The sequence below is a fragment of the Panthera tigris genome, chromosome F3 (assembly GCF_018350195.1).
Source record: "Panthera tigris isolate Pti1 chromosome F3, P.tigris_Pti1_mat1.1, whole genome shotgun sequence".
Lineage (NCBI taxonomy): Eukaryota > Metazoa > Chordata > Mammalia > Carnivora > Felidae > Panthera > Panthera tigris.
The window spans coordinates 63,842,670-63,862,128 of record NC_056678.1 but is presented as its reverse complement, the minus strand read 5'-3'; the positions used below and the strand labels follow the sequence as shown (position 1 = coordinate 63,862,128).

The window sequence follows — 19,459 nt, the reverse complement described above, 5'->3', positions numbered from 1 at the left end:
TATAAATATAAATATCTATATTATATAATATAAATTATATATAATATATATAATCTATATAATATAAATATTATATATAATATAAATATATATATATCTCACATCTTTTTTATCCATTCATCTGTCGATGGACATTTGGGCTCTTTCCATAGTTTGGAAATTTCCATAATTTCCACAGTTGTTGATAGTGCTATTAACATGGGGGTGCATGTGCCCATTCAAATCTGTATTTTTGTATCCCTTGGGTAAATACCTAGTAGTGCAATTGCTGGGTCAGGGTAGTTCTATTTTTAACTTTTTGAGGAACCTCCATACTGTTTCCCAGAGTGGCTGCCCCAGTTGGCATTCCCACCAGCAGTGTAAGAGGGGGGTCCCCTCTCCCCGCACTCCCAGAACATGTTGCACAGACTTAACTTTTTATTTTACTCCTGAATATGCCCATCCTACCGCCATTTTCTGCCTTCAGCTTGCTGATATGGAAGGAAGGACTGGAAGGAAAAGGAACTCTGGCTTGTGCTGTCTTCACCTTTCCTTCTGTGTCATCCTTTCCCCCCTAAGCAGTTGGCTAATACAGGAAGTAAGGGAAGAAAGGACATGATAGGATTATTTGGTCTTTGGTCTTTTTGCTTAGAACGCCATAACCTTCTTTTTGCGTTTGAAGCAAATTCTGCTTGGAAAGGAAAGCGTGGCCTCGGGGCTGGCAGGTCAGTTTATTCTGTCACCAAGACAACGTGCTTACTGTGCACTCGCCTTAAGCCTTTGAACTCCCATTGCGGCAGTGGGTCCATCCCGAATTCTGTGTTCATCAAAGGTAGCAAATGCTAGGTACAAATGCGCCACGAGGAAGGTCGACACGAATGTTGCTGGTATCTTCTCTGCTCATACGCAGGCGCCCTGGTTCCAATGGACTCTGTTACGAAACCCACATTTAAAGGTTATTTAAAATTTCAAGGACATTTCCCGGACATCCCCCCCCCCCCCACCCCGATTCCAAGACACAGAATCAGTCCTAAGCTCCTTTTCCAGGAGGCGCTACTTACGTTTGCTAAGCACCGCTCCCTGGTGGTCTAGTGGCTAGGATTCGGCGCTTTCACCGCCGCGGCCCGGGTTCGATTCCCGGTCAGGGAAGCTTGTTTTCTTTCTGATCACCACCGACATTCTGCTGTTGCGGCCAACAACTCGGTTTTGACCAAGGCTCACGTGCGCGCACCTCACATGCCATCCTGTCCCGAGGTGTGTCAATATCACGGGAATGGGGTACACGGGGTGTATGTGAAGAATGAAAAATTCCTCTAAGCCTAGCCAAACTCGCCTCTGCCTCACTCTATTGGGAATTATGGATTTGTTTTTTCCATCTAAGAAAATTTCTACATGAAACGAGTTCTATCAAATGACTCTCACATCTATTACGGTTTGATTGGCATAGGTACGGTTTTAGTAATGGATGTAATTTTTTCCCTGTTCATTGAAACCCTAAGGTACATGCGAGAGGTGTAGACAGCTCAGGTGATTTTACCAGATCTGGGGCCGTTCGGTCTTTTGTAAGCGCAAGAATACATTTCTATATGTTGATTAGTTCATTTTACCTGTAAGACAGGAACTATAATACAAAGACGGATAGCAACTCATATGACACCAGTCTTTGGCTCCCTGGTGACTTTGTCTGCGGTTCTCAGCACTGATTTCAGGATCACCTGGGAAAAGCTTGAGAGGCAGGCAGATTTTGCGAGGCATCGTCTTAATCCGGGGATCCGTGAGCTTGGCCTTGGCGGGCAGGAGTGGGGAGCCACGGGAGCACTGGCTGGCCTGCAAGGCTGCGTGCAACCGGCCTTGGGGGTAACCAGGCTCAGGAGCCGTAACAGTAGCAAAATGTCAGTGGTGGACGGAAAGGAAAACGGAGGGGGGGGGGGTGGGGAAAGGAAGGAAGGCACAACCAGCTTCCCTGACCGGGAATCGAACCCGGGCCGCGGCGGTGAAAGCGCCGAATCCTAGCCACTAGACCACCAGGGAGAGGCGTTTGACATTCCTGAGCAGCAACTCCTAGAATAAGATGTTAAGAATGATGCAGCCACCTGTTAGGGGCCTTTAGAAACGTCTGGAGAATGTTCTGTAGGGGGGTGTGTGGTGCTGGATGCAGCGACTGCCACGTGGGTCAGAGGGTGGCAGGAAACTTTAGTGGCAGAAAAGTTGCAAAAAAGACTGTCACAAGTCAAGCCAGGGAAGAGGACACTTTTTCCTACATTTTCGTCACCGACTCCCTCTGACCGCAGGGCTCGCTCGGGTTTCTTTCTTTTTTCCCCCCTCTTCATTCCTAAAATATTTGTGCGTCTCTCACTTCAAGGTTCCCCGTGGTTGATTGAGGAAACCCATGTCTCTCTTTTGCTCCCTCACCCCCCAAAAAGGATCCTGTTCCTGATCTTCTCCGACGATGGCCCTCCCCTGCGCAAAGGGAGGAACATTCAGGGCCAAGGGGACACGCCCACCGGGAGCCGCCCCCCTCCCCCGGGCCAGGCTCTGTTATTTGGGACGTAGAATGACCTGCACAAATGGCTGACGTTTGGTTAGGGCGCCCCTCTCCCCCACCCACGAGGTGGAGGTGGGTTAGCCTCCGGTGCGTGCAAGTAAGGCTCGACAGGTGGCCAAAGGGAGGCAGTTTGCAGGGGTTCGAACAGATCCTGGTGCCCATACACCTGCACAGGACCCCTCTCAGCGCGGGAAGGAGCTAGAATTGAGAGGAGAGGGTCTTTCCTGGGCCACGGTGCTCAGGCAGAACTATGAGGAGTCTCACAATTCTAAATGCAAATCTGGACCCACAGGTCCTCAAGAAAATATTTTTGTCAATGTAGATGGAACGCTCTCATTGTATGTTACTGCTTATGAGCTTAATTGATCAATTTAAAGCATCTAGACATATGGTATGTGGCCCTCCATTTGTACTGTTCCCCCCGCAATCACAAATGTGAGGCACCAATGGAGGGTCTTTTGGACTCTTCCCTTTTGTATTCCGTTTGCACTGCTTCTCTGACCTTCCAGGCCCACCCCCAACAGAGCTCTCAGCTCCTTACCCCACCACTGGGAGGATCTAAAGTCATGCTCCCCCAAACTAAGCCATCTTCCTCCATTCCCCCAACCAGGAACCTTTCCCACGGCCCCACCCCCACAGCACCCTTGGAAATAAGCTCAGAACCTTTTCTACCCACCATATCCGTTGAACGTCCGGTCCTTTCTGTTTTAACCTCTGTGGCGCTCCCTCTGGTGAGGACACTGCCAAGTTCTTTGGGGGGTATTTTCACCTCAGCAGCTCAAAGCAGCCCGCGTGTGGTTTAAGGTAGTGGGCTAGCAGGTAACAGGTATGCAGTTTTTCCTTAAAATTGTATTCAGTAGCATGTTTCCAATTAAAAAAAAAAACAAAACAGAAGTTGTAAAGTTGTTTCTGTTTCCTGTAATTTGAGGAACCCTCAGATCTGCTAGGAGTTAATGAGAGGAGGGAGAAGAAGGCACCTGCTTGCGTGGTGTATCAGAGTTCTTCAGAGACACAGAACCAATCGGAGATCGACATCCACACGTATATTTGTATCTATGTCTGTGTGTATATCTATACCTATACCTGTTCCTACATGTATATCTGTATCTTTATCTATATCTGTATATGTTTCTGTATCTGAAGATCACATGATCATGGAGTGTCGAGGTCTGCAAAGTGAGCTGGCAAGCTGGAGGCCCAGGAGAGTCGGTGGGTCCAGTTGGAGTCTGAAGGCCTGAGAACCAGGGAAGCTGCTGGTGTAGTTCAAGTCCAAAGACCAAGGCCAGTACGCTCGAGACTCAGGAAGAGCTGGCGTTCCAGTCCAAGTCCAAAAGCAGGAAAAACTCAATATCCTAGTTCAAAGGCAGTCTGGCGGGAGGAGTTCTCTCATCTGATTGGATGAGGCCCACTCACATTAGCCAGGGCAATAAGCTTTACTCAGTCTGCTGACTTAAATGTTAATTCCATCCAAAAACATCCGCACAGAAACACTCCAGGGGCACCTGGGTGGCTCAGTCAGTTAGGCCTCCGACTTCGGCTCAGGTCATGATCTCACGTTCGTGAGTTCGAGCCCTGCGTTGGGCTCTGTGCTGACCGCCTGGAGCCTGCTTCCGATTCTGTGTCTCCCTCTGTCTGTGTCCCTCCCCACCTCTCTCTCTCTCAAAAATAAATTAAAAAAAATTAAAAACAACAAAAAAGAAACACTCCAAATAATGTTTGACCAAATATCTGGGCACCCCATGACCCAGTCAGGTAGACACATATAATTAAACATCCTAGAAGGTGATGCCTTATACTAAACACACAGAAGAGACAGAAGAGAGATCTGCCTTGGTTAGGCTTCAGTGTAGGATAGTTGCTTCTTCAGAGCACTTTTGCCTTTGCCTCTGCTCTGTCTGGATATAGTGCAAAATTGCTTTCATCCGGTCACATAAGAGGGATGAATTAAAAAGAAAAAGTCCGTTCTGACAGAGCAACAACAGGGCTGGAGAATAGCAGGTTCCCAACACACCTCCCCCAGGGGACTCGAACCACCAATATACTGATTTATGGTCAAACCAGCTGACCATTGGACTTCAAGGACTCTGCGGCTGAGTTTTTTTTTTTTTTTTAAGTGGCATGCATAGAAGTTTAACTATTTTAGAGTGGAACTATTCAGTTACTGAGTAGTACTCAGTTACTTAGTACATTAACAATGTACCGAGTAACTTTGTGTAACTACCTTAACTATCTAGTTCTAAAACATGTTCATCATCCCAAAATAAAGCCCCACATCCATGAAGCAATTACTCCTCAACACACGTTCCTCCTGGAAGCCATCATCTTGCTTTCTGTTCCTGTGGACTTATCTATTCGGGATATTTCATTTACACGGAATCATACAACAGGTAACATTCTGTCTGTGGCTTCTTTTACTTAGCTTGTGGTTGGAGTTCCTTCATGCTGCGACATGTATCATTTAAATGTTAATTCCATTCCTTTTTATGGCTGATTAACATTTCATTGTGTGTATATGCGACATGTTTATACATCCACCCAGTGATGGAACTTTTGGTTGTTTCTCCCTCTTGGCCTCTGTGAGTAGTGGCGCTGTGAACATTCACATGCAAGGACTAGTTTGAGTAGCTAGGTTTTTTTTTTTTTTTTTTAAACGTGTATTTATTTTTTGAGAGACAGAGACAGAGCAGGGGGAAAGAACCGAGGAGGGACAGAGAGAGAGGGAGACACAGCATCTGAAGCAGGCTCCAGGCTCTGAGCTGTCAGCATAGACCCTGATACAGGGCTCAAACCACCTGAGACACCCAGGCGCCCCTTGGTGCCCCTGGTTTTAATTACTCTGGGTATATACCTAGTAAGTAAAATCGTGGGGTCATTTACATTCTCACCAGCAATGTTTGGTGGTCCTCATTTCTCCTTCCTGCCAACGCTTTCTATTTTCTATTGTTGTTGTTGTATTTAAAGTGACAGCAATCTTAGTGGGTATGGAGTTAACACCACATGTGTTCTAGAATGACTAAAATTAACAAGATTCATGATACCAAAGGAAAAAGAGGACCTTCGGTATGACTCCATTTATGTAAAATCTAGAAAATGCCAACTAATCTACAGTGGCAATAAGCAGATCCGTAATCGCTCGAGATGCTGCGCAGGTCAGTGGGGACGTGACTTAGCAAAGGGCAGAAGGGGGAATTATCAAGGGCTATAAGGACACTTCTGGGGATGATGGGTACGTTCATTATCTTGATTGTAATCATGGCTTCAGTAGTACGTACATATGTCAAAACTGTATATTTTATTTATTTATTTATTTATTTATTTATTTAATTTATTCAATGTTTATTGATTTTTGAGAGAGACAGAGAACAAGCAGGGAAGAAGCAGAGAGAGAGGGACACACAGAATTGGAAGCAGGCTCCAGGCTCTGAGCTGTCAGCACAGAGCCCAATGTGGCTCAAACCCAAGAACCATGAGATCATGACCTGAGCCGAAGTTGGACACTCAACCAACTGAGCCACCCAGGTGCTCCTTTATTATATATTTTAAATATGGGCAGTTGGTTTAACACTAAAGTGTTAAAAAAAAAAACAAAAAAAAAAAAACAAAAAAAAAACAAGGTGAGGGGTGCCTGGGTGGCTCAGTCAGTTAAGCATCTGACTCTTGATTTAGGCTCAGGTCATGATCTCACGGGTTCCTGAGATGGAACCCCACGTGAGGCTTTACACCGACAGCGCAGAACCTGCTTGGGACTCTTTCTCTCCCCTCTCTGCCCCTCTCCCACTTGTGTGGGCTCTCTCTTTCTCTCTCTCAAGAAAAAAAAAAACACCAAAAAAAGGAAACAAAGCCAAACAGTTTTACATATACCTTTTGGAGGTCACTAAAGTCTCTTCATTTTAAATGGTGCCATAACTTGAAAATGTAGGGGACTGATTACACCATTCTCTTTTTTTAAGACTGTTTTAAAAGGAGACTTTCTGAGCCTTTAAATTTCTCACATCTGGGACAAAGTCCTAAGTCATTAGCAATGCAGGTTCCCAGATGGCAACAGATGACCCTTCACTGCTACACAGCAGTTCTTGGGGTGTTAGACTCCCTTTCCAGAGTATTCAAAATATCTTTCCTGCTTTCCAGCCAACAAAGCCCTTTCACCTATTTCGTATACCCATATTTTTCTGTTACTGATGTCTAAATATTAGTGGTCTTGGATAGAAAATGCATAAATAAACTTTAGCAAATTAAGCAGAAAAGGAATTAATTGAGAGATCACTGGGCAGTCATAGATTTATGAGAATTAACAACAAGACTCAGATAAAGGGAATAACCAAAGGGGAGCTAGGAGGCCAGAAATATAGCCAAACTCATGCCAAAGAAAGAGTCTGGGAAGGAAACTACAGAATCTGTCAAAACTACACGCTAGCTTTGACTTCCTGGATAAAGGAATTCTAAACTGTTTATGAGTCTACACATCATTGGCTCTTGAATCAGAATCTGGGGAAGTACCTTCTAGCTAAAAGAACCAAGAAGAATTTTTCCTCCTCTACACTGCCTATAATGAAACACTAGAAAGGAGACATGAAGTAAGGACTGAGTATTCAGTTTTCGGCTGGAATTTGGACAAAATGTAAGACTTGGGACCGTTTCCATCCAGCAAATGCTTCAGGAAGAAAGGGAGGGCCAAGGAGATCAAACCCAGGTGCTGTCAGGAAACATGGTCCAGGGGAAAGAGGAACCTAAATCTGTATCTACAGAAGCCTTTGCACCTCAAGAAGATTGAAGGAGTGCCTCATAGACTTTTTCAGAAAGAAAGAAGGCCTTTTATGAATCTTAAGGGCTTGCCTCAGAGACCCTTCCTGTTAAGAAGGCTTTTAAGGATCTTAAGGACATTGACCCACAGCAACCTTACCAGGGGCCCAATGTAGAAAAGGGCTGATCTCAAAGAGATTTGTGAGTGTGGCTTTTGCCTAATAAGTGAAGTATATATTGATATATTTATAAGAAACTCTTCAAGCTTTTAAAGGAAGTATATCAGCTTGGATCGAAAGGGACAGAGGCAGTACAAAATTAAAAGAAGCCTCTGGACCTGCAAACGCCTATGAGCAGGAAGCAGGCTGAGCAAATGATGAGCTGTGAACACCGACTATTCCTCTGGAAAAGTAAGCAGAATTCAGGAAGCAGAAGTGAGGAATTCCCAGTAAGTAGTAATGGGGCTTAATCAAGGAACTGGCCACATGAATCTGACTGGATGTCAGAGTTGATGTGGACCATTGGTCTTCAATTTCTCTCTTTCGAATGGGAGTGTCAACAGAGGTTGACCCATGCCTGTCCCAACACTGTATGTTGGAGATGTGGGGGCCGGATAACTTATTCTTTCACTCAAAAGTCTTTTGACCAAGAAGAAACTACTCACGGGGCCTCAGGTATAGCAGGAACAACTCAGAAATGAGATAAGGAGCTTACGAAGAGAGGGGGAACATGGAGTTCTGCAGGCAAAGGAAGCATGTTTGTGGCTCAAAGGACAGCAGTCTCTGGGTGGACTGTGAACCACCAAGCTTTAACCTAACAGCAGAAAGTCTAACTCATTACAAAGATCAGGCAGAGTCCATGGGCTGGCATTTCCTATTGAATAACTTGTGGCCAAACACCAGACTGTACTCCTGGGTTAACTGCCAGCTCCTGGGTGCAGCACTTTGGGGAGTTCAACTCTAGGCAGTCAGAGACCCTGCCCTGCTCTCCTGAGTCTGAAAACCTGGCAGTACAACGGATTTGGATGATTCCAGAAGACAAGTTCTTTCGGCCAATATGGGGAGAGTACATAGAATAGCCTTGGAGCCTCCATAGCTTTGTAAACGGCAGGAGAAAGATTTAGGGACCATGGTGCCCCATTTGTTCTGGAAATTCCCCCCAGGGGGCACAGTTGGATCACACTGATCTTGGTAGGAATTTCAGAAAGTAGGTTATGAACTGAAAAAGTATGGTAACTGTATCTGTTTTCTCACTCATCATTTTATTTACAGCTCTTTACAGAGTGCCTGGCATATAAGAGTTGTCAACATATGTTTGTTGAATGAATGTATGTGTGCATGAATAAATAGATGAATAACAGGTACATATTTAGAGACTAGGGACAAGCCAGGATTTTGTGTTTTTCGAAAAGCCTTCAGGGAGAAAGTTTGATTTAGCCAACAGTTTCGTTTCTGTGGTCTTCCTGTCCTGACTTCTGAGCTAAGAAGGGCATCTGAGAGATGAAAGGTCAGCTTTGGCTGAGGGGAAAGTCCAGCTCACAGGAATTCCTGGCATGAGAACACTCACAGACAGGAGTCCTGGCAACGCATTCCTTGCACTATAACAGGACTTCTCAAGGTGACCCGGGTCCAGTCCCCGAGGGAACCTGGCAGTGGGCTAACAGGAATGGAAGGCAGAGAAGTTAAATTGGAAGAACTTGACGACGGATGGATTTGCTGGGTGAGGGAAAAAGACTTGAAGGAAGTCCCCTTCCCATCTGGCTTGTTTCCCTAAAGGTGGTGGTAATGCCATTCACTAAGAGAGGAAACACTGGAAAAGACTCTCATGCCTCGGGGATGAGGAGAAGATGAACTCAGCTTGGGAGAGGATAACCCTGAGGGCAACGGGTCACGTGAAGCAGGCAGGTGGAGGCGTGGGTAGGTTTAGAACTCAGAGAGGTTCTGGAGACACAAATTTGAAAGTCAACAAGATCACCAAAAGAGAGCACAATATGAAACGAGAAGCGTTGGAGCCACAGTCAAAGCCTTGAAGGTTTATTTCTAGGACCTTCACTGCAGCCTTATATATAAGAGCAGTGTCCAGTTCTAAGTAAGTAGCAGGATAAGCGTGAGAGCACATTAATGCAGGGAATGCTTCAAACTTTAATCCCTTTTAAACGCGGCCAGAGATCATTGGGTTTCTCCAGGTGCTTGCCATCTGCTACAAGAATTAACTGAACTCAAAAGAGCCGTAACTGTTTTCTGTACTAGCAGTGCCCATTTGCAAAGGCCCACTTGCTGTGGAATTCTGCCAAAAAAGCAGCTCGAAAAAGGTTTTGATTTTAGAGGAAAGGGAAGTACAGATACCTCTAGATTCTCCATAGAAAGCTCCTGATCATAAGATGTGGCACTCAGAGAATTTCTCTTAGTACACAAGTAATTCGCAGAATTTTGGATTGGAAATGGAACTCTGATTTTTAAAATGAAGGAAAAAAAAAAAAAGTGAGGTTATCACTTTAGGCGTCCCTGGGTGGGATCGAACCACCAACCTTTCGGTTAACAGCCGAACGCGCTAACCGATTGCGCCACAGAGACTGCCCACAATCCCTGGCAAAATTTTGCACGTCCTATGTATGTGTAGACCATTAACCAAACACTAGCGTTCCGCCATCTGGGTTCGTTTCTTCATCTTGAGATTGCAAGTAGGTTCCGAGTTATGTGATTCTAAAAGCCAGAACATTAAACCATCCCTGTCCTACAACAGTAGAATCCTTGCTTCCTTTCTTCCCAATCTCTTAGCACCAGCGGGAAGCGACGTCCTCTTTCTCCCCAAGTAGAGATCTGGACACGAGTTAAGACCAGATTCACCACCGGAGGAAATGGAGAATGGCGGGACGGAGCGGAGAACTAAGCAGGGATTAATGAGTGCTGGGGAAACAGCTTGCTGCTGATTTGAACTGACATCCCTGCCTGGGACATCAGCCTGATACTCTTACTTCGCTAAACTTCTATGAAACCCACTTACATTACCTCTCTGTGAATTATAAAACCCAGATGCCGAGCGTTTATTTAAAAACGTAACTTCAAAAGGGCAGTGATCTTCAAAGCTCTTCCTGAATGTGATTCTCAAGTAGTAGTGAATATTCCACGGGGGAGGGAAGACAACCTCTGGAGACCGGACACACAGACTAGGTTGAACACTTCCCCCGGTGCTCCTCCTTCCACTCACAATTGTGATTCAAAAATATCGCCAATGGGCCCTGGCTCTCGGTAGAGAATTTAGTAACTCATAAGAATTTAGTAACTAAATTTCTTCTTAAACATTTTTAAATTTAATAAGTTTATTTTTTAATTAATTAATTTTTAAATTTTACATCCAAATTAGTTAGCATATAGTGCCGCAATGATTTCAAAAGTAGGTTCCTTAATGCCCCTTACCCATTTAGCTCATCCCCCCTCCCATAGTGCCTCCAGCAACCCTGTTTGTTTTCTATATTTGAGAGTCTCTTATGATTTGTCCCCCTCCCTGTTTTGGTATTATTTTTACTTTCCTTCCCTTATGCTCATCTGTTTTGTCTCTTAAAGTCCTCATATGAATGAAGTCATACGATTTTTGTCTTCCTCTGACTAATTTCCCTTAGCATAATACCCTCCAGTTCCACCCACGTAGTTATAAATGGCAAGATTTTATTCTTTCTGATTGCCGAGTAATACTCCATTGTATATATATACCACATCTTCTTTATCCGTTCATCCATCGATGGACATTTGGGCTCTTTCCATCCTTTGACTATTGTCGATAGCGCTGCTATAAACATTGGGGTGCATGTGCCCCTTTGAAACAGCACACCTATATCCTTGGATAAATACCTAGTAGTGCAATGGCTGGGTCGTAGGGTAGTTCTATTTTTAATTTTTTGAGGAACCTCCATACTGTTTTCCAGAGTGGCTGCACCAGTTTGCATTCCCACCAGCAGTGCAAAAGGGTTCCTCTTTCTCTGCATCCTCCCCAACGTTGTGTTGTTGCCTGAGTTGTTAATGTGAGCCATTCTGACAGGCGTGAGGTGGTATCTCATTGCGGTTTTGATACAACTAAAATGTTTTACATTGAAACCAATCTGCAAGTTACTTTGAATCAAGAAAATAAGTTTTAGTAATGAACGTAATTTGACTGATTGGATGAAATTCTAAGAACAGGTAAATTTTCAGAATTTTGTAGAGCCTGTGGGCATTTGGAGAAACCCTCTGGCATTTCCAGGGGTAGATACCGTGACTCAGAAATTCCTGGCTAGAGAAACACAGATCGTTCATTACACAGACTTAGGCTCAGAAAAACACGAGTACAGGTACACCTCATATAGTTAGTCTTCTAGATGTAAACGGGTGGAAACTTCAGCTGCTTGTAAAACCAGATCAAAGTCATCTTCACGAAGTAGAAAATATTAGCATGCCATTTCTCTGCTAGACAACAAAGCAGATATGACTGAAACACACTGGTTCCTCAGGGATACATCTTCAGTTGACTCAAAAGATTTTATAAAAATTCACAGGCCAAGTTACCTAGAGGTCCAGGGGTCATGGCAGATGGCTGAGTCAACAGACCCGAAGGGCTTTTTCCCACCCATATATTTTTCTTACCAGGTTCTGAGGATCCACGTCCTGTACTAAGGAAGAAAGCCCAGTAGCTTCAGAGAATACATGGGTACTGAAGGGAAAGCCAGCTTTCCCATATGACCAGAAGCTAAAAGCCTAGGAAGAAAATACAGAAAATACAGAGCACAGAACTGATTTCCCAGGATCACAAACAATATGAGGCACTATTTGCAATATAGCCAGGACGCCGGATGGGGGGAAAAAAAATCAAGTGGTGTGAAAAAGATTGGCAAAAGGGAGGAGTTGTGAAAAAGGGAAAAAAATCAAAATAAAAGGTCTTTAGAGAAAGGAAAAACTAAAGAAGTCAAGACAAGCTAGTATAAGGAGGATATATTAAATAGTTTTAATGTAATGCACGTCGCACTGGGATACAAGTTGCAGACAACGCAGGAGGGTGCGATTCACCTTGGAGAGCACCCATAGAAGAAGGGTACGGAGCTGGTGAGAAGGAACGGGAAGATCCTGGCTAGGTGTAAAGTAAGGCAGGAACGGGAAACTAGTAAGTGAAATCTTGGTGGCGCGCAAGTGGAACGAGGGATGGGGGTGGGGAGAGGAGGGGGAGGACGGTACTTCTGGGTAACACGCTGGCCGCTGGGCCGTATGACGGACGGTATCAGTCACGCAACTGGAAACACACGCACACGAGAAGTCCACTCTGTCCTCCCGTGTGATGCACAGGCTCCCACCTGCTTGGGGTTGGATCTCCCTCACCGGCTCCACCTGTATCTGCGTGCTCTCTCACTATCATTGCCTGATGGTCCCAATGCAGGGACGTGGCGAGAATTTGCTTTTCACATCCAGGTTCGGATTCCACGGTCGGTCTCAGTTCGCCCATTCCTCCTAACCCACCACTCCCGTGGGACACAGTAATCGCCGCAGGGAGGACTCCACCTCTGCCATGGCTGGTTCCGCCGCCCGGAACCAACATCACTGCCGTCGTTCATCCACACACCGCGTCCTCCTTTCCCGCGCGATGCCCGCTTTGCGGGCAAAAGGCAGCGTGCGGGAAGTACCGAGCGCCAAACCCGTCCGTGAGTGGATCTGGGTCCCCTCCGAGTAGGGGCCAGAAATGCCCTGCGGGGGAGGAGAGCGAAGCCGGGGATGTGGAGTCGGGAAGGGGGTGGCCCGGGCCGGGCGCCCGTGCAGGGCAGGGCGTCGAGGGCGGGCAGGGGCAGGCGTGGGGAGGCAGCCGGAGAGGGGTCGGGCGGGCGCCCGGGTGGCCGGCCGCCGCCGTCCTCGTTAGTATAGTGGTGAGTATCCCCGCCTGTCACGCGGGAGACCGGGGTTCGATTCCCCGACGGGGAGGCAAGACGCCCTTTTTGGTGGCCTGCGCAGCTCTGGGTCCCACCTCTTGCTCCCGAGGGAGGGGCAGGGGCGCTTCCTCTCGGCCGTCCGTCGTCCGGCCGGCGGCGCGTGCCCGGCCTGCCCACCGTCCACCGGGCCCAGCCCTTTGCGTGGCTCGAGGCCGGACGCTGGGTCGCCACCGCGCAGCCGGGGCCTCGTGCGGTCCCCGCGGCAGCCACAGCGAGCTCCTGGGCGACGTGCCGCCCAGCCGCGCAGCCGCGCAGCCGCCCAGCCGCCGTGGGTGTGGGTCGGGTGGGAGGCAGATGGGTCCGGTCCCGTGTGGATGCGGGAGGTGGTGTGTGAGGCCTGGCGGCCGCCCCCTCTGCTCCTTCCCGCGCGGGGCCGGGCCGGGCCGGGCCGGGCCGGGCCGGGCCGCTAGCTGCGGGCCGCGGAGGACGCGGAAGACGCCGGGCCGGGGGCGTGGCGGGGCTCCCCAGCCGGCCTCCGAGGGCCCGAGAGCGGCCAGGCGGCCAGAGCGCCCTCCAGAGGCGGGCGGCGGTGGGCGCCGGGCGCCGGGCGCCGGGCGCAGGGCGGGCAGGTGGGCGGGCGGGCGGGCGGGCGTGCCCGGCGACCGGCCGGCGCAGCGGAGTCGGAGGGGCGAGGCTGGGGCTCCGGGCGGCCGGAGCCCGTGGTGGCCGGAGCCCGTGGTGGCCGGGCAGAGCTGCGGCCGGCCGGGACGTCGGGGCAGGGCTGCGCCGGGCGACGGCGGCGGCGGCGGCGGCGGCGGCGGCGGCGGCGAGAGAGCGCCAAGGCGCCAAGGCGCCGGAGCGCACCCTGGGCCGGCCGCGTCGGGCCGGCCCGGGCCGTGCAGCGTTGGTGGTATAGTGGTGAGCATAGCTGCCTTCCAAGCAGTTGACCCGGGTTCGATTCCCGGCCAACGCAGCCGGCCGACCTTTTGCGCCCCTCCGGGGCCCTCCTGGCCAGGCCCGCCGGGCGCTGGCAGTGGGGGACGGCGTGCCGGCCGCCGGGCGCTGGGCACGTGGCCCGAGGCGGCCGGCGTGCGGGTGCGAGGGCGACCGGCGCGCAGCGTTTTGCGGGTGCTGCCAGCGGGCCGGGTGGACTGCGTGGGGCCCGCGGGCGGCTGGACGTGCAGAGGCAGGGGCCTCGGGGCCCAAGCGGAGCCGCGTGGGTGGAATGGAGGCGCTGGGTCCAGGGGGTGCAGGCCAGGCGCGCAGCCTGTCGCTCCCTGGTGGTCTAGTGGTTAGGATTCGGCGCTCTCACCGCCGCGGCCCGGGTTCGATTCCCGGTCAGGGAAGCCTTTCTTCTTCCTCTGGCCCTCCGGGGCCTCCCCTCCCGGCCTGCCAGGCCGACCCACCCACCGTCCGTTCCCCAGTGCACCCGCACCACCCCCTTTTAGCCCACGCCAGCACGCCAGGCCACAGGTGGCTAGCTTGTCGTGGGCCCCGCCGCCGCCGCCACGACGACGACGACGACGACGACGACGACGGCGGCCGCGGCGGTGTGCGCACAAGGCCACCTGCCACGCCCCCACGGGCAGCCCAAGCCTCGCCCTGCCACCTCGGCCCCTCCGAGCCTTTTGGCCTGGCTGGCCCTCTGGAGGCCCTCGGCATCGCCTCTCCCCTTCGCCCCCCGCGCACGCGCTCGCCTGGCTCCTTCGCTTCCACAGCGCGAGACGCGAGTGGCCGGGGCGACCTCTGTCCCCCGCCGGGACCACCGGTGTGCGCAGAGGCCCCGGCCCCCCGAGTGTGCTCGGACCCCCACCGCCCCCGCCGGTGGCGCTCCTAGCTGGCCAGGCTGACGAGCCATCCCGTCCTCCCTCCCGAGGTGCCCGCGGTGGCGGTGCTGGGCGCGTGGGGCAGGTGAGCCACGCGCAGCCCTGAGTCCCGTCACCTGGCCGAGCCCCCCGGGCCTTGCCTCCCTCGCCCCCCTCGGGCCTGCGACCTCTCGGGCGGCTTCCCTGCCCCACGCCGGGCGGGAGCGCCACGACCTGGCTGGCTGCGTCTCTCCCCGGCGCCGGAGAGCAGACCCCATGGGCACGGTGGTCTTGGGCCCCGATGGGAGCGCACAGTCCGACCGCCGGGGCCCGGGAGGTGGAGGAGGGAAGAGGCATCCGGGCCCGGCCCGGTCCCCCCGGGCACTGGAGGTGACACCGCGGGGAGGTGTCGTGGGAGCCGCGGGGGAAGAAACCCCAGCAGCCAGGCAGGTGGGTGGCGGTGCAGGCACCCCGGGGGACTGGGCGCACTCGTCGCCAACTTGTCATTCCAATTGCAGGACACGTCGGTCCCCTGCATCCTTTGGCAAAGGGGCCAGCGTGTTACCCAGAGGTCCCTTTCAACACCTCCGCGCCCCACCCCCCCCACCCCCGATGAGCGGCGTCCTCCACCCCCGCCCCCACTCACGCACACTTTCTACAGTTGCGCTTTTCACAGTTTCCCATCCCGCCTCGCCCCGTGCCTCGCCACGATCGGCGCCGTCAGTCCCTCTGTCCACCCCTGTATCCGTCCTCTTCTGTGGATGCCTCCCACGGTCCATCGCACACCTCAGTCTCCTTCCCGCCCCATCTTGGACACCCTTGTCCGCCAGGGATTTGCTCTGTGATCAGAGGTGTCCCCTCTCGAGGCCAAGCGGTCAGCCGGTGCGCCGCGCACACCTGCTGGGGCACACTCGCTTCAACCGGACGCCCCCCCTGCACCGGTGCGGAGGGGCCGCGGCGGCCGTGGGTCTCCGGGTGCTTCCCGTGCCCGCCGGAAGTCTCCTCGGAGTCCTTGCTTTTGCGTGTGTGTGCGTGTGGGTGTGGGTGTGGGTGTGGGTGTGGGTGTGGGTGTGTGTGGAGGGGTGGAGGTCGGGGTGGGAGAGGGATGGAGGACGGCGGTGGCCTTTGGTGCCGTGGGCGGCTCTAGCGGTGGAAGAGGAAGCCGCGTTGGCACGGTAGCGGCGGCGGCGAATCGGGACGCAGAGAATCAAGGGCCTGCGCGACCCTGACGTTAGGCACGCTGGGGTCCTGCGGGTGCGGGTGTCGGTGCCACCTGGAGTCTGTGGGCGACCCTCCCGGACAATGGGATGTATAGCGCACCTAGGCGTGGCAGCTTGGTTTCTGCCGGTGTTGCAAAAGGGGAGGATTTCTGGAGTGTGGATAGAGTGAGCCAGAGCCTGTGTGTGTGTGTGTGTGTGTGTGTGTGTGTGCGCGCGCGCGCGCGCGCGGTGGGGGGGGGGTGGTTGGGGGCTGGTGGCAGGGGCGTGGGCGCGAGGTGGTGCCGAGGGAAGGGGAGGAGCTTGTGGGTGGCAGCGGCGAGTCGGTGCGTGGATGCGTTCCTTGCAGTGAATCGGGAGACTCGAGCGAGGCGAGCGTCGTTAAAGAGAAGAAGGGCAAAGCAGGCGTGTGGGCGGGCGCGGATGGGCCCTTGGCTCCCGGGCGGAGTTTTGTCCCTTGTCCCCAGGGCGAGCGAGCCAGGGAGGAGGAAGGGAATGTGCGGCAGGGGCGGGGACGGGATGGGGCGTGGGCGGGCCCCCAGAGAGGAGCAGAGGTGGCTTTGGCCAGGTGCTCTGAAGCTGGGAGAGAGGCAGCTTAGCAGGGAGAGAGGAAGCGTAGCGCGCAGTTGGCGCTGCGGGGCCAAAAGGGGATGGCGCGTTGCATGGGCCGGGAATCGAACCCGGGCCTCCCGCGTGGCAGGCGAGAATTCTACCACTGAACCACCCATGCACCCACGGACGTGGTCCACAGAGGGCTTCCCCAGCGGCGCCGGCCGCCTCCGTTGCCGGTCCCCGCCAGTAGTGAGCGTGAGCGTGAGCGCCAGCGTCCACCCCGTGGGAGCAGGAGGCGGGCGGTCTGCAAGACAGGCTCCAGGCACGCGGAGAGCCAGCCCCTGGGGCGCGGCGCGGCGCGGCGCGGCGCGGGCCTCCGGGCAGAGGAAGGCACGGAGGCGGACTGGGCTCATCCTGTGCTTTGTCCCTCGTCCAGGGCCACCGCCACAGCCTGCCCGTGTCGCCAGAGGCAGCCAGGAGCCGGACCCAGCCTGGCCAGCGCCCGAACCCCAAACAGCCGGAGCCATCTGTGGCAGGTGCAGGCAGGCGAGGGACCTTGCCTTCAGCTACTCCCAGCCCCGAGCCAAAGTCCGTTTGGCGGATGGTTTTCTCGCGCGTGCAGTGTGTGTCCCGGCGGACGGGGTGGGGAACGGACCTCTCGTGTGTGGAGCCGTGGGGCCGGGGGCGGGGATGGTTGGGCTGTGTGTGTGTGTGTGTGTGTGTGTGTGTGTGTTTGCGCTCGCGCCGGCGTCTGTCGGAGTTAGAGGCCAGGTCGCGCCGCATGCGCCTCTGAGTGCGTCTGGGGCCGAGAGAGCAAAGGCCTGAGCGCGTTGGCCGGCGGCTCTCCCTAGGGGTCCGGCTCGGTGCCTTGACAGGTTGGGAGCCAGGAGGGCGATCTTGGATCCGGGAGGAACGCTGGGGCGGAGTGGCCGGCCGGCGGCCTCCCCGAGCCAGGAGATGCGCTGTGGCGCCCGGCTGGATGGCCCGGGGGGGTCTAGGGCTTCCGCTCCCTGCAGCCACCTTCCCGGCTTGGACTCGTGAGCCAGGCCCACAGAAGGGAGGGGTCCACGCCGCCGGCCGGCCGGCAGACGGCTGGGCTGTATGGCTCCCGGGAGGCAGACAGGCAGGCAGGTAGGTGTGGCCAGGGGAAGGCCCCCAGGTGGAGGATCGTGTGGGCCGCCTCGGGAGGGTGTGGAGAGAATGGACTGGGGCCGGGGGGAAAAGCACGGGGTGACGGTGGGGTGGGTGCGTGTTCCCGGTGGCGGCGGCGGAAGCGGACGGCTGGCTGTAAGAAAGAGCCAGGCGCTGTCCAGCGGCCACAAGTGGGAGCGGGAAGCGCGGGGAGCTTTGCAGCCTGGGCTGGCCCGCGAGTGCCGGGGTGACGAGGGCAGGGGCGGGAATAGGCGAGAAGGAGGACCAAAGAGCCTCCAGAAAGCAGCAGGTGCGAAGTCAGCGAAGCCTGAGGGTGTGGGAAAGGCGCTCGAGTCGCCGGGGAGTGCGTGTGTGTGTGTGTGTGTGTGTGTGTGTGTGTGTGTGCAGGCGCGCGCTCGCGCTCCGAGCCCGAGGCGGCGAGGGTGGAGGGGTCGGAGCTCGGTCCTGGGCAGCGCGTGCTCGGGTGCGAGGCGGGCCGCGGCGGCGAGAGGGTGTGGTCCAGGCCCGGGTGGCGTGGCTGCTGTGTGGGGCGGGCCAAAAGGTGGGCGTGTCAGGAGTGGGATTCGAACCCACGCCTCCAGGGGAGACTGCGACCTGAACGCAGCGCCTTAGACCGCTCGGCCATCCTGACGGCGGGTGTGGGCGCGTCGCCGCTGGCCTGGCTGGGACGCGGCGCTAACGCTGGTGTCCTTGGCCGTCATGGCGCCTGGCTGGCGGCTGTGTGGGTGCGCAAGGGGCGAGACACGCGCGGCGGCCCCGGAGGAGCACCGCCAGCCGCCTCGCCGCCACCTCCGCCGCCAGCGCGGCTCCCGTCGCTGTCGCACCCCCACCCCCAGCTCCCTGCAGGCCCCGTCCAGCGTCGGCGCCCCTTGCCCTGCTCCCCACCCCGCCTTCCTCGCCCTCGCCCTCGCCCTCGCCCTGGCCCTGGCCCTGGCCCTCGCAGCCCCGCTTGCCGTCTGGGGCCTTTTCTCCCGGCGCGATGCCCGCCTGGCAGACGAGAGAGAGGCAGCGCTCGTTGGGAGTACTGAGCGCCGTCCGGGTCCGTGTGTGGGCCCGGGTGCGGGTGGACTCCGAGTCGGGGCCGGGGGCTGCCGTGCGGGAGAGGGGGCCGAAGCGGGGGTGGGGCCGGGTGGGGCGTGGCCCGGGCCGGGCGCCCGTGCAGGGCAGGGCGTCGAGGGCGGGCAGGGGCAGGCGTGGGGAGGCAGCCGGAGAGGGGTCGGGCGGGCGCCCGGGTGGCCGGCCGCCGCCGTCCTCGTTAGTATAGTGGTGAGTATCCCCGCCTGTCACGCGGGAGACCGGGGTTCGATTCCCCGACGGGGAGGCAAGACGCCCTTTTTGGTGGCCTGCGCAGCTCTGGGTCCCACCTCTTGCTCCCGAGGGAGGGGCAGGGGCGCTTCCTCTCGGCCGTCCGTCGTCCGGCCGGCGGCGCGTGCCCGGCCTGCCCACCGTCCACCGGGCCCAGCCCTTTGCGTGGCTCGAGGCCGGACGCTGGGTCGCCACCGCGCAGCCGGGGCCTCGTGCGGTCCCCGCGGCAGCCACAGCGAGCTCCTGGGCGACGTGCCGCCCAGCCGCGCAGCCGCGCAGC

General features: G+C 54.7%; 9 non-coding genes across 9 annotated transcripts; 5 read left to right on the top strand and 4 right to left on the bottom strand.

Annotated features, from left to right (window-relative positions):
* Positions 1 to 1,056: 1,056 nt before the first annotated feature.
* Positions 1,057 to 1,128, top strand: TRNAE-UUC. The gene has a single exon. It is a non-coding gene; the product is annotated as a tRNA-Glu (tRNA).
* An 810-nt stretch (positions 1,129 to 1,938) lies between these two features.
* On the bottom strand, positions 1,939 to 2,010 carry TRNAE-UUC. The gene has a single exon. It is a non-coding gene; the product is annotated as a tRNA-Glu (tRNA).
* Positions 2,011 to 9,763: 7,753 nt separating this feature from the next.
* Positions 9,764 to 9,837, bottom strand: TRNAN-GUU. Its single transcript has one exon. It is a non-coding gene; the product is annotated as a tRNA-Asn (tRNA).
* A 3,291-nt stretch (positions 9,838 to 13,128) lies between these two features.
* On the top strand, positions 13,129 to 13,200 carry TRNAD-GUC. Its single transcript has one exon. It is a non-coding gene; the product is annotated as a tRNA-Asp (tRNA).
* Positions 13,201 to 14,049: 849 nt separating this feature from the next.
* TRNAG-UCC lies at positions 14,050 to 14,121 on the top strand. The gene has a single exon. It is a non-coding gene; the product is annotated as a tRNA-Gly (tRNA).
* A 301-nt stretch (positions 14,122 to 14,422) lies between these two features.
* TRNAE-CUC lies at positions 14,423 to 14,494 on the top strand. The gene has a single exon. It is a non-coding gene; the product is annotated as a tRNA-Glu (tRNA).
* Positions 14,495 to 16,829: 2,335 nt separating this feature from the next.
* TRNAG-GCC lies at positions 16,830 to 16,900 on the bottom strand. Its single transcript has one exon. It is a non-coding gene; the product is annotated as a tRNA-Gly (tRNA).
* Positions 16,901 to 18,422: 1,522 nt separating this feature from the next.
* Positions 18,423 to 18,505, bottom strand: TRNAL-CAG. The gene has a single exon. It is a non-coding gene; the product is annotated as a tRNA-Leu (tRNA).
* A 618-nt stretch (positions 18,506 to 19,123) lies between these two features.
* Positions 19,124 to 19,195, top strand: TRNAD-GUC. The gene has a single exon. It is a non-coding gene; the product is annotated as a tRNA-Asp (tRNA).
* Positions 19,196 to 19,459: the final 264 nt, after the last annotated feature.